Consider the following 13,324-nt stretch of genomic DNA (forward strand, 5'->3'; position numbering starts at 1 on the left):
ATACAGTTCTTTGGTTCATAGATATGCAGAAAAATGATTGTGTGAGCGCATTATGGAAAAAAAAAAACATCTGCCGAAATTTGTATTCTTTCCTATGTCGGGACCAACCATTTCCCTTTTCACACCAGGTGTGTTAGATGTATGAATTTCACAGTTTAATGCCAAAATGGCCAAACGGGTGTCTCAGGAGAGAGCAGGGGTGCGGCTACAGGGTGGCAAGGAAGGGCAGCTGCCCCCCTTTGTTGCAGGGTCTCCCCACCAGCAACTTCATTTTAGTTTGTCTGATATTCTAAGCTTCAATCACAGAGAGTGACATGAAGACTGTTACGTACTGTACAGTAAATGACATTACATACAACGACTAGTCAGACCAAAACTGCCTAAACTATCTATCTTACACAAGCAGGCTAATTTGATAGCATACTAAATTTTAATAGAAGCCCAACTTGGTGTCAGGGGAATATATATCCTGATTACCAATTGTATTTTTTTTTTTTGGCAGCCTGGATGTTGCTCCCTCCCACCATAACCAGAATAATGACAACATTTTATTTTGACAGATAATCTGAAAAGCTGTATAGTCTGGTATAGTTGATCATGAAATGTGATTTGAACTTATTAGTACGGAATATATTTAGGTAAAAACACCTGCATTGTTACATATTGTGCAACAGGTACCTGGTAGAGTGTATGCAAAGAGTCAGCCAGTACAGAGTCAGTCACAGTCAGTTCATAATAGCCCATATGTGGAGATGATGTCATATATTCAGCACTTCCTTTTTGATAATGTCTGTAGGCATGTATGTATCCACACAAAACTGCTATTTGACCTTTAATAATATTTGATGTGTTGATAAGTAACAGTGCCACAATGTGGACACTATTTCAACAACGTAATATCTTTTTCAAACCCTCCCCTCTTTTGCCTCGAGGACGTGGAATTGGGCAGAACATAAACACTCTTCACGTCTGGATGTAATTATGCCAAACAGCGCCTGCTACCTGCTGTGTGGGAGGAAGTCAGGCACAAGGAGAAATCCATTGACTTCCCCTCTGTAGGACAATCAGCTGCAGCCTTTCTGCTTAGCTGACGTAAAAGTTTCCCCATCCACACATTTGTTCCTGTGGGTTATTCCATCACTCACATAATGCACTACCAATATGACAGTGTACATAAAAATACAGATTTACAGTTTTAACAATTCTTTTTTTTATTTTGGAACAAGCCCGTATAAGCTGTAAAGGTGACTAACGGTCTCCAACAGTAGCTGCACAACACATTTTTGACAACCAAACTATGCCAAAGATATTATGTCTTTGGCTTTGACTTGTGAGAAGGCAGAACAGCTCCTTTGAGGGAGGAACAGTTTGCTGTAGTTGTTCCAGTAGTAAATCTGCTCTTCCACTTCACAATAGCAGAAAGCAGTCAAGGAAAGGAGAAGAAGTGCCGAAAACAGCTGAAACATCCACAATAATGTTTCCTCATCAAGACAAGGCAGTTGACAGAACACAAGACATGAGAAAAAGAAGCAGCTTGGATGTTAGAGACATAAAAGTTCTTTATTTATTTATTTTGCTAAATCTTTGACAGAACATGATTCGAGTTTCATTCAGTACAAGACTTTCAAATGTGTCATAAATTGTCATGTCAAAGTCCACCTACAACTCGAAAAAACCTTTTAAAAAAGGTTTTAAATGCAATTACCTACACTCCATAACCACTAGATCAGAACAGATGGACTCCAAGTCGAAATCAAAGCTGACCTACAACTGCGGATGTTTTTTGACCACGTTTTGGGCGAGCTCCAACGGCAGAGGATATCTGAAGGTCCTCTTCTTCCAAGACTCTGGGATTCCATGGAAACTAAAAAACACATCAAGATGTCAGATGAAAGCCTCACAGGAAGCACAAAGCTTCAAGATCAGCACACTGTCAAACTCATCAAAGCTCCACAATTACACAGCAATGTGCAAGATGATGACCATCTGTAAAGCTACACTGCGTACAATTCTGTTTTCAAAAAGTTTGGATGCTGTGTTTAATGTAAAGAAAAACTAAATGAAAATAGAAAAAAGACAAGATAGCAGCATATTTTAATAGTCCATCCCAGAAGTTAGCATCACCCTTGGTCCCCTTTAAGTTCAGCATCATTACAATTAAACTAATGAAGCCATTTTTCTCTTAGCGCAACCTGAACCAGCTAGTAATCAGGATTTGAATCAACATTAGAATAGTTTTTAAATGTGTCAGGATGAACACAAAACGGCCATAAAAGAGCGAGTGGGTGAGTCTTCATTGTACAGCGTGATGGCATTTAAGGTCCCTGACAACCTCTGTAGTCTCAAAATGCAAGCAAACAATAACATAAAGGTTAACCCACAACTTGTGGTTTTACGCTGGGCTGTGCAACCTCAATCTTTTATCAATCTTCTCATCTGAATCTTGGCAAGTAAGCAAATAAGAAACAGTAAACTCTGGAGAAAGGTGTTTCTTCACTTTCAGTTCACAGATGTATGAAGGGTAACGACACAGAGTTTGACATTTATGAAAGGGAGGAAATAGTGGTTTTAAGTGAGGGACAGCTTAATACTTGTTATTAATGTCTAATTACCCAATAATATCCTTACACTGGTCCTTTCCACCATTTCATCATTTCCTGACCATTAAATTTGCTTTGCTTCTGTATGTTTGGTGTCAAGTGCAGAGCACAAGTTGCACAGGTGAGAGGAGTGCTTCCTTAAACAAGTTTAATCAAAGGTGTTTGATGCTGGACCTTGGTGAAGCAGTATGTATTGATTTCTAAATGTGTACGATTGATTGAGTCTGAATTCTCTTATTGAGTTCACTAAATCTTTGCAGCATCTGTAGGCAGCAGCAGGACAGGTCTGTGGATAATCTAAACTCTGAGATGCACTGTGCAAGGGTAATGGTTGTGCTGTTACACGCGACCATCCACTTTGTTTATTAATTAAATAATGATTAAATAACTTCAACATAACCACACGTCTACATACATCAGAATTGTAAATTAGAATTTGGTTTTAACAGTGTTTACCGGGGTTAGATTGTTTTTTCTGAACTACTATATATACTACATTTCACACATACAGAGAGACACACCACAGCACCCTCTTGAGAAAGGCGGTGTTCTAAGCCTGAGTATTAATTATAAGCATTATTAGAAATCTTGTGGAATTTTCAGTGTGGTCATTTCTGACAGGCAGCTCAGAAGACTTGCTTCTTCTTCTTTGATTGTAATGGTGACTTACAAACCAATGTAAAAGGTGTATGCTGCCACCTGCTGTACTGTATTGGAAAGTGCATTTCTCTATGCTACATTACAGTTTTACTGGCTCTCTAGCTTATTGTCAGGCCTAGAAATTTGGGTATAGTGGAAGTGCCCGTGTTTGCTCCCTTATTGTCAATGTAGCACACTGCTAATGTCTTAATGTCTTTAACTCATTAATTTATCACTGATGATTTAGAAGCTATGCTTATACAAAAGCTAGGGTAGCATTGTTTTGGTACTTTCTGCAGATTAGGATAGAATATGCATGTATATGTTCCTAAATTAAATAAAAGTGTCATATCTTCCATACCTGTGCCCCAAAACAGGCTCCTATGAAGGAGGCTTGGCTGGCGGTGCATCCCCCGTGGCGCATGGTATCCCTGACTGCTTCATCTAAATGGTTCAGTGTCAGCCCAGACTCCATGAAGTGCTCCTAGAATGCACCAGGCAAAGCTGGACATGCCAAACAATAAAAGAAACAGATTAGCAATAAAACATAACATAGAGGGTTGAGTCAAGTGTTCTTGAATTGTGAGAAAAAGTTTATGTTACTGTACTTTTGGAATGTATTCTATATTAGTATGCTATATGAATTGTACAGCCAACTTTGAACAGATTTGGTGAGCAGGCCTTTTTATGTGTACATCAAGCATCTCAACCTTTTAACTCTGTAAAACCTGAGACACTCATCTCAACGGGAGGTGGAAAACAAAAAGGATGCAGGAGGAGGAGGGAGACCATTAGTGAGGACATCAAAGCCGGCAGACCTACTGACAGGAAGACTCTGCAGGCCCTGCCAAGTCAGCAGACCAGGATCCTGCTATTACCGACCAGCTTACCTCATGTGTTTGTGAACACAGCAGGTATGAGCTGTTGGGATGTCCTGGATAGGTTGTCCTTCACCTGGTAGATAGCGCTTTAGAGGACACAGGAAAAGAAATAATCTGAATTGTTTATTATTCAAATACTGGAGCTTATTTATGGCTGTGGATACCGAGTGTCTTCCTTGAGAAACAGATGCCTCACTGCTCCTGAATTGGCTGCTTGTTGAAAAAAAAAGAGAAGAGACTCAGGTCAGCTGGCCCACTAAAAACCCACTAGGGTTGACACACATTCAGTGACAACAGTATATTTCAATTTTTGAAATACAAGAAATAATTATTCTTACATATGATTATGTTCCTGAATGTAGGAGTGTGTGTATCTTCCATTTTTGTTTACATTTCTTGCTGGAGACACATGTTGGATGAGAGATGATGCTGCAAGTCCCCCACCAGAGTGGGGCTAGTTAGAAGAGCATAAGGTGAGAATCATTTGAAAGTGTGGACAGTTTCTACAGTGGTATCTATCTTCTAATCTAAACCCTACAACTTGAAAGTAAATAAGCATTTTTCCAAACACGCCCTTCTAACCAATCAGATAATGTCAGTAACTTAAGCTTAATTAGTAAGTTTATCAGTTTCTTATTTATTATTAGTTTGATAATGTTTCACACCTAGGACGGTAGATGAGCGTAGCAAAGCAGTGGATTAATTTCAAGTCTCATGCTAGCTCTAACTTGAGTAGCATATTGTGGTGTTGAAGTAGACTAAATGTGTGCACTTCACTAAGGTGCAAACCTCAGTGCCCTTGTCCAGTCCTTATTGTTGAGGTTGAATAATAGGTGCTATACTTCCTATTAGTGGAATGAACTGCAATGTATCTTGGGCTGGAATTCACTAATTACTCTGCATAGCTTAAATTATTGACTACTATTTCGATGGACATTTGCCATATTTTTACATTAAGTTAGAAACTTAACAACTTGTACATTCTATGTATACATGTATTTTATTATCTCTGCACAAAGGGATCTCCTGTAAAAGATCAGGAGCAGGTCAATGTTAGACAGGAACATCAGTGACACATTTTACACTAAACATTGGTTTCACATTGTCATTCCAAACCTTGTTGCTATAAAGATACAGATTAAAGCAGCTTCAAAGTCACATTTAGTCTCACCAATGACAGTGTGGTCCAGCTCCTGTGGGTTCTGTCTCTTTGGATCACTGAGCTGAGCCTGAACAGTGTCCAGAACATTGGGATCAGGGCCATTCAGGATGAAATGCTCCAAAAACCTTACACAGTTAAAACGAAAAGCAAATATTAACATGTTTGTCCCCTTGCACTTTACACAGCCAGTCATATTTATTCACTGAACTCTTCACACTTACCTCGCAGCAGCCGGTGTCACAGCCACACACATGGTATTAGTCTGGCTGACCCGTATTGCTTTCTCCACCTTGCCCAGCATCTCAGACTGCCCAGCATATCTGACAGTCTACTTTACAGTCTCAAAAAACACACAGAAATTCTAATAACCCACAAATATCAGCCTGGGGAGGTTTTTACACACCATCAACAACATATTTCCAGTTAACAACACAATCAGTCCCACATCACAACCAAGCACTCATGCAGACCTCATGCAAGTAGTTTCACATGCTGAGTCTCCCAGAATGTGCAGTTAAAGGTTTTAGTACCATGAATCTTCACTGCAAAACCAATTCATGCATCTAATAAAGAAAGCAACCATTGTTACTTTGATAATGAGTGGTGGTTTCCACTGTGTTTGGCTACAACAAGTTTGTCTAACCACAGTTATTTTTGTGACACTTCTATACTGGTGCTGTCATTTAACAAGTGAATACATTTAACAACTGTGGTAGAAACGCTATCACAAAAAGTTTCACTAAAATCTTCCCAAATTCTGACATATCACATGTAGTAAAGTTAGCCATTAGAGTGAATTAAACAATTAGGTGAATGAAGGATTTTCAATTTAAATGATAATAAAGTAAAATAACTACTGTATGCAGTCATGAAAGCTTTCAGGCTTGCGCTCCTCCATGGGTCATCAATAGGGAGGTTGACTTTGGAACCTGAAAAAGAAAGAGAAAGAGAAAGACGCTTGAACTTTCTGCAAATGCAGTTTAAGTTTCTGTAGGTGGAGCTATTTTCTTTGTCTCACCCATGTTGGCGATCACTGCTCATGATGCTGACACAGCTCATCTTACGTTATTCCAAGTCATAAATCTGTCTGCAGGTTACTGTACCCATTGGTGCACTGTGCTGCTGTTATGATGGTTTACATCAGCACTGTATTTATGTGATATCCTGACCAACTATTCAAAACATTGGACAAGAACAGGGAAGTGTGACTGGATGGAAAAGTTTCATAGAGCAGGAATTCCCCATCAGCGGCGGAAAAGCATGATGCACAGACTGTTAGAGAAGCACTCACATCTGTCAGTGTGTCAAAGTACCTCCTTTCGTCCTGTATGGATCATTGAGAGGCAGATTGTACACTGTTCCTGGGCCAAAGAACTTGCAAAAGTGCTTGGTCAAGTCTTCCACATCCTCATCTGCAAACACATAACATGCTGTATCTTTACACAAACATCATGGTACATGTCAGTTGTCTTTACAATTTTAATAAATCTAACATTTAAAGTGGAATTTTACTGTTTGAATAGCACAGAAGATGGCATATTTTGAGTTTATTTAAGTGAAACAGGTTACAGTTCATTACCATTCTTAATGTGGTTTGATTTTACTTGATTTTATCTTTTTTTTTCTCCCTGCTGCCTCATCCTCTTGCTGTTGCCAGATTCCTGACTGCTCACATTCCCAGCTTAATAATTAGCCATCTCGTTATACGTAGTACCAGTCACTTTCCACATTTTGTGGTGTGGACTTCCTTCTTGTTAGGTTGAAATGTTTCACTACACATCCAAGTGGCTTTTTCAGTCTGAAGATAGTTGGTTAGAGACCAGACATTTATGCTCCAGGTTTGGTTTCACTCTATCTACTTTTGCTTCGAAGTACATTAGCAAGAAAAAGTTTGGAAACCTCCACACTCTTACATGTTTGTTTTCAATCAAATGGTTGGAAATGGATTACAAAACATAAAAAGTAACGTTAATTAATTTTGAAGCACAGAATAATGGTCAAATCAAATTTGCATGTTCAACTTTAGCAAAATCAATCCATTGATCGATCAAGCAATCAATCAATGAAGTTACCCCCGATCAGTTGTTACCTAGACGGAATAGCATGCCTCTTCAGTATGGAGTAGTATCTGTGCTGATTGAGGATGTCCTGCACGCGTTGGAGATCAGCTACACCAGCTACACCATATTCTGTCCAGATCATCATGTTTCCACATCCATGCTTCACTGATAGTGTTAGGTAGGTATCTATCATCTTTTCATGAACTGAAGTGAGGATGCAATGAGGCATCTGTTTCTCAAGTACACTCGAACATACTTGTCTTCTTGGACAGATGTGCACTGGGATCCAGTTTCTTCATGTACTTGGAGACTAAAGTGTACACGTAGGCTATTTCTCACAGACAATAACCTTCCTTTCTCAAGGCAAACACTGCTTTTTTTTTGGGTCATTTTTATTTCTAAAACACACTGTTTTACCTGCTGAATAAATTGTTACACATGAATGAGGAAGTTGTCCTTTTCAGTGTTTATTTTTTTAGCTATCAGTGTATGAGTCTATAAAAGTCCTGCTGTTTCAAAACCATTTCTTGCCAGTGTACTGAGTGTATGTATTCCACTTAGAAAACCAAGTATTTTAAACAGTATTGGATTTAATGCTGTTGATAACATCAGTGTAAACATCTAATACATATTTGTTTGACAATTAAAGCTAAACATTGAGGCAAAAAAATATACAGTAACTAATTAAAAATAATCAATTCAGTCTGACTTACCAAAGTCATTTTAGTATAAAATTCCCTGTCAGTGGAAGGAAAGTCATAAAAAGGGAACCTTAGTACCAAAAAGGCAACTTCAGGTTATTGAGTTAGAAAGCTAAAGCATCTTATTGCAATAAACTTTGCAATACATTTTTGCACAGAGGATTTTATCAGTGTTCGCTTACATGGGAAGCATATAAGGCAATAATCTTTTAAAGACCAGTATTTAATAGCAGGCATGATTACAGCAAGTAAGCAGTTTTAGTGTTGGTGTAGACACCTGACTTGAAACAATTGTGTGAATCTATTCTTTAACATATGACACACTGTGCTCTGTGTGAATTTCAGTACCTCTACACTGACTCAGTGACTCCAGCAGGACATACGCCTGGTCTCCGTAGCAGGTCTGCTCGCCCGTTGTTCTGCGGTAGAAAGGATTTGCTGACTGAGGCCGAAACTCGGGACAAGGCTCCAGATCAGACAGAACTTCTTTCAGCCTGTCTGGACTGTAGATCCAGTGCATGGGCTGGGCTGTAAGGGTGTGGAACACGCAGACGCTCACACATTACACAACAAAGACGGAAAAGAGTGGAACATTTAATAGGTTCTTTCTGGATGGAATGGATATGGCATGACCTGTTGTGTATGTGATGGAGGAGAGAACTTGGATCCACTGTGCATCTTACACAGTCATCAAACAAAAACTATTACTGGGATTACTTTGCATTGTTATATAGTATGTTAAAAATAATGTGGTAGTAAAAATAATTAAATAGTGGTCAGTTTATCAGTGCAGCTTTTGTAGAAACTGGCCTTTCACAACAGTATGTCTGAGTCAACATGACTCGCAAGTTACGACAGCACCCCGGAACTTTATCTACATGCAAACTTGTTGCTACAGTTAAATAATGCTACTGATAATGTTTCTGTGGATCCCTCAAGAAAACAATGAGACACTGTTAAATTTCACATTGTGTAACACTTCTAACAAGCTTTTAAGAAGCATTCATCGTACAATAAATAAATCAAACAAGTGTCACTTATAAACTCTTGCGTGCCCCATTTGCAATACACGAAATAAACACAGACAGATCTAAACACAGCATGAAACTGTAGAAACCACATGGCGGTGTCAAAACACACAGAAGGCGTATTGATTATTTGGATGTGGGAAAAGAAAGAAGCACATTTAGTTTGTAATGTGGAAACTGCTGTTGCTGTTATTAAGTCAGAATCAACTTTAACATCACATAACAGTTTATCATACCTGCTTCTTCTGCCACTGCGGCCCCAATAATGGCCCCAATGCATCTGTCTGCTATGCTCAAGGCAATCTGCTTTCATTACAGTATCCACAAGGAAATACTGTGAAACTTTCACTTTGTGTTAAAACATTGTGTTTTAAAAGATTATAAAAAAAACAGTTCCTGGAAAATTTCACTGCTCGCTTTCATTGATTATAATAGAGCCAGCGACTAAACTACTTCTAATTCTAAATATGAAATCTGCTGGTTTGGTATCCACTGTTTATGTAGATACAAAAAATATAGATTGAGCAAAAAGAAGTTACCGTATAAAACATGTGTATTAACTATATTGGATGACATAACATTTGGCTTGGAAAAATTAAGCTTAAATTAAGCCTTTTTAAGACATAATACACAAATCTTAAAATACAATGCATGTATCTTTTCAATTAGTCCAGCAAAGTCCTTGAAACAATGTGACTGATCATGATAAAGTGCTACATGTCAGTGGCAATCAACTTGGCTATTTGTCCTTACCTAAGAAGCTTCTTCTTCACCTTGCAACACTCCACTTGAAATGCTGTAATATGTCGCCTCAGTGTCAGTTTTCTGACGTGGGGAGGCTGCCATCAGCCCTGTGACAGGCACACAGCACACAAGAGATCTAGAAAAACTGTTTATTGTGAGATAGAGGCTGGAGCACTGAAAATAGTTTTAATGCAAGGTTTTATAGATTAAAGACTTAAATATAAGAAAAGTGTCAACCATATTCAGGAAGCAAGCTGTGTTCAATATTAGAGAGGTTATGGGGAGTTTGAAAACATTCATTTGTAGCCACTGTGGTCATCCCATGGTTTTACAGTTTTTTCACATGTTTGGCACTTGGCTAGTGTACAGTAAATGTCACTACTGGTAGTATGAGGTGATACCTGGACCCTACAGAGGTTGAACGGATAGCCCAACTCCTCCAGGACTCTAGGAGAGCTGGACAAGGCCATAGAAGGTCCTTAACCCGTCAACAGGTATCTGCTCTGCTCTGACGAAATTACCTCCAGCAGGCCACTTCATGAAGGTGGCCTGAGGGCCCGACATCCTTTACGGAGGCCTGTGCTCACTGCCCAGCACATGGAGCTTGATTGGCATTTGCCAGAGAACAGAATTGGCAGGGCTGCCACTGGGCCCCTGTGCTTTTCACAGATAAGAGCAGGTTCACCCTGAACACATGTGAGGGACATGAAAGGTCTGGAGAAGCAGAGGAGAACATTATGCTGCCTAGAACATTGTTCAGCATGACAGGTTTGGTGGTGGGTCAGTGATGGTCTGGGGAGGCATATCAATGGAGGGACACACAGACCTCTACAGGCTGGACAACGGCACCCTGAGTGCTAGTAGGTATTGAGATGAAATCCTTGGACCCTACACCAGTGCAGTGGTTCTGGGTTCCTCCTGGTGAACCCAGAACCACTGTCACCACATGAGGTCAATGCCCGGCCTCATGTGGTGAGAGAATGCTGCCAAGTTGCACCTCAGACTCTCTGGAAGCTTGGTGATGATCCAGATATCCAGAGATACCTCTGGGCATCTACAGTCTTCTCATTAGGAGCATGCCTTATTTTTCAGGCCTGCATATAAGCATGTGGGGGGTAAACAAACTATTGAGTATCATTTTGAGTTGCTGGAATGAAATTTCAATAAAATGGACTAACCTGCTGCATCATTTCTACACTTACACATTTCCATAGTGTCTTTAAATTCAGCCCTCTGTAGGATGATCATTTTAATTTCCATCAAAAGATGTGGCATCCTAAACGTATTTCATTTTATTCCTTAATGTTTTATTAAATGACTAGTTAAGATTTAGTTTATTAGTTAAGTTGAACTTAACAAAATCACTACTGAGAATCTAAACTGTTATAACATGTACACGCCAAAGCCCTAAAACGATGAGCCCTGTCCTGAAAAACCCATCACTGGTTATGGATGTCAGCAGTTAGAAATTTGCTGCGCATTAAAGATTAGAAACTATGCTATCTTTGAGGGGCCTGTTCATGAAAAAAACATATGTGAATGCATGTAAATACGATAAGTGTCAGATAAGGTAGAAAGATCAATATTCATAAGGTAAACCTGCAGGAAATGCAGAGCATTTGCTTTCCGGCCACTAGCCACCTCTCATGTCATCTGTGCTATGCCTTCTCTGGCATCCAGCGTGCAGCCACTAGAAGACAAAGCTGGACAATTGCAACTGAGCCACACAAACTCCCTCCATTCTTGTTAAGTCTTCATCTGCACACAATGTGCATCTACGAAAGAATAAGCGTGTTGGCTTCTCCACACTTTTGGCATTCATCCAAATCTTACAAGTCAAGTAAAGAAGTGGAGCTAAAGAACTGGGATGCAGAGAGAGTGAAGATTCTGGGATCACAGTGTTTACAGCTGCAATTGCTGCAGATTAATCTTCACAGCACATGACTGTCTATTTACTCACTGTGTTACATAGTGCCATTTCTTCAGTGAGATTTCTTCCTCTGCAAATCTTAAAGACTCTTTTCTCTGCTGTATGTGCTGTATAAGGTGATATTACTGAAAGGTGTGTAGGTCTTCTCCAGCTTCATATAGCTCTGTTAAAGTGATTACCAGCACATTTCTGCGCACTCTATTCTTTGCAGTTTTCACATATTGGTGTTCCCATATTCCTGTCTTTGTTACATAATGCACATGTTTAGACTGCTCTCATTTTATCATTTGTGATGTTCTTGTTTTCTTCTCCATAAATTGCTGCAGCTTTTTCCTCCGCTCGTCCTAATTCCGCTCGTCCTAATTTAGATGTTACTCCTGTTTACTCCTCAGTCTTCGTGTGGCCTATTTCTTTTGTTATGCTATCAGGCCGACAGGGATCAATAAAAACTTGTTTTAATCTGAATCGTATTGCAGGCACACTCTGCTGCTTCTCATTTATGCCTGTAAAGTGCTCACATCAGTCTTCTACTCTTACAGCTCCACTGGCACTTAATCGTCTTGCCCTAAAACAACTTCACAAAACAGTCCAAGTGTTCTCGGGCAGTCTGTGTGTTTGTCCATGAATTGTATGGCTTCATAATAAGCTGGCATGTGGTAAATACATTCTGCACTAGTCTCAATGGATTTTCATGCCATGACTGAGCACTTTGAACCATTTGATGCCTACATGTTTAACCAGAGAAGTTTGTGTATGTTTCCTCATTTTAAGCACACAACAACTTGGCTCAACCATACTGACTTCATAGACAGGTATATGCATTTGTAGGATAAACACATTAGTAATGCAAATACTTTTGTATTTTTACACAAACTGGATTTGTCTTATTCTTAGAGTGAGTACAGTACACAGATTCTACGTTTTATTTTAAGTTTATTTAACTGAGAAAGTAAGTTCACTTCCTGCCTTGAAAATTCTATTTAAATGTATTTAGGTGTAATACTGTAGTCAGTAATGTTCTTTTGCAAGATCTGAAAATGGAAAACTAGCTGAGTTAAGTTGTCTAATGTTCAGTAAATAAGTTCAGTCAACACAAGATTTTAAGTTAACATGAGTCGTCATGTGAAGATATATTCTTTCCTTTTACATTCTGGGAAATTGTTCTCACTATTTCTCACAACTCAATTTAACTCTCCCGTTGATTCAACTCATCCTTTCAAATGAAAAGATCTGAAGTTAGAAAACTCATGTTTATAAATTGTAAAGGTGTCTGAAAATTTAAATTAGACATTTTAAGGTGAATGAACTCTAGTAACAAGTAAAATTCACACCGAGTTTTTAAGAAAATGTTTATTTGTTAACCCTAAGCCTGAAAACAGAGGAGGGTAGTAACAACTTTTTGTGTAGAGTTTGCATGTTGTCCCCAGGCATGCATGTTTTTTTTGGGTACTCTGGTTTTCCACAGACTAAAGGCAAGTGAGTGGCCAAGCCCGGTCCTCCCAGGCTACTATCCTGTTTGTTTTCAGACCATCCCTGTACGTACTGCTTATGATTGGCTGAACACGCCTGGTCCAGGCAC

General features: G+C 39.2%; 1 pseudogene; it reads right to left on the bottom strand.

Moving 5' to 3' along the window:
* Nucleotides 1–1,594: 1,594 nt before the first annotated feature.
* Nucleotides 1,595–10,285, bottom strand: LOC113164718 (annotated as a pseudogene).
* Nucleotides 10,286–13,324: the final 3,039 nt, after the last annotated feature.

Source organism: Anabas testudineus, chromosome 2 (assembly GCF_900324465.2).
Source record: "Anabas testudineus chromosome 2, fAnaTes1.2, whole genome shotgun sequence".
Lineage (NCBI taxonomy): Eukaryota > Metazoa > Chordata > Actinopteri > Anabantiformes > Anabantidae > Anabas > Anabas testudineus.